A 1,799-nucleotide genomic window follows, 5' to 3' on the forward strand; every position below is an offset into this window, starting at 1 on the left:
GATCTAGATTTCTAGATATCTAGATCTAGATCTAGATATCTAGATTCTATAGATAGCCAATATAATCTATTTCTAGATATAGATATACATAGCTAGATCTAGATCTAGATCTAGATCTAATCTAGATATCTAGATCTAGAATCTAGATCTAAATCTAGATCTATATTTTAATTCAGTTTAGATATAGAATCTAGATCTAGATTCCTAGATCTAGAATCTAGATATAGATCTAGATTTCTAGATATCTAGATCTAGATCTAGATATCTAGATTCTATAGATAGCCAATATAATCTATTTCTAGATCTAGATATACATAGCTAGATCTAGATCTAGATCTAATCTAGATATCTAGATCTAGAATCTAGATCTAAATCTAGATCTATATTTTAATTCAGTTTAGATATAGAATCTAGATCTAGATTCCTAGATCTAGAATCTAGATATAGATCTAGATTTCTAGATATCTAGATCTAGATCTAGATATCTAGATTCTATAGATAGCCAATATAATCTATTTCTAGATCTAGATATACATAGCTAGATCTAGATCTAGATCTAATCTAGATATCTAGATCTAGAATCTAGATCTAAATCTAGATCTATATTTTAATTCATTTTAGATATAGAATCTAGATCTAGATTCCTAGATCTAGGTCTAGATCTAGAATCTTATATATAGATATCTATATATCTATAATCTAGGCCTAGATCTAGATCTAGATCTAAATAAGAAACACCGGGCACTTAGGCCTTGCGTGATTTAGTGCAAACGGGACCGCTATTGTACAGGAGTGCCATTGTTTCTTAACTTCAGTTCGTGATAATTGATTCTGACATTTGGGAACAGCTCGCTGTGTAGGCCTAGTTTATCTAGATCTAGATCTAGACTCTAGATCCTAGTCAACAGTTGGACTCTAGCAGCAGTGGCAGTCTTAGATTTTCAATCACTGACTGCATCGGGTGGGTTGTGGGGTGGGGTGTGGGGTGGCAGCAGCTTTGTTTTGAAATGTTGTCTGGTGTTTATAGTTTCTTTATTAAACAAATAATGTGTTCTTAAGCCCCCATCGACACAATATTAAGTTTCCTTTCCCCAATTAATTAAAGAAGCTTGAATAGCTTCAAACAGTCCCACAGCTTCTGATCGGACGTACAAGCAGAAGGAAATATGGCTTTAGAAAGCCTTCACTTTTGTGGGGCAATTAGATCTAGATTCTTGATTCTCCTTTTTCTCAAAGTCTTAGAATTGCCCCATATGACTGGAAACACTTTCCAAGAAAGTACCCACTGCTGTAAGTGACAACATTTTCAAACTGCACCAGGTACTCTACTTTCAGTGACTTGATGAGGTTAGTCATTGGTTGCTCCTCTTTTTGGACTTTATATTATGAGCACACATAGGTGGTGCAATGTTTGAGTTATTGGCCTAGCTACCTGGAAGCAAAACTGAAAGGAAGTGGTCAATGTCATCTTTACAGTTCATACCAGGACTGGTCAGAGGACATTATTTACCATTATTAGGGGAAAAGCATGTGCAAAAATCTTGGGGGTAGGGGCGGGATTGTCTCTCGTGATTGCTTTTTTCCTTTGGTAGCTGCAAAAAGGTTTACAGATTTGGCATGTTGCTGAATAAATACTTACCACCACCCTTTCAGTTTCCTTGACCAGAATCAAAGGGGCTTGGATTATTTGTATCCAGTCTTTATTAATGCTAGGTATGGTTTTTGAAGTGATTTTTTCTGTTTGTTTGTTGTTGTTTTTGTTTTTTTGTTTATTTTGTTTATTTATTATTAATTTTTTT

This window comes from Aplysia californica, unplaced genomic scaffold (genome assembly GCF_000002075.1).
Source record: "Aplysia californica isolate F4 #8 unplaced genomic scaffold, AplCal3.0 scaffold00890, whole genome shotgun sequence".
Lineage (NCBI taxonomy): Eukaryota > Metazoa > Mollusca > Gastropoda > Aplysiida > Aplysiidae > Aplysia > Aplysia californica.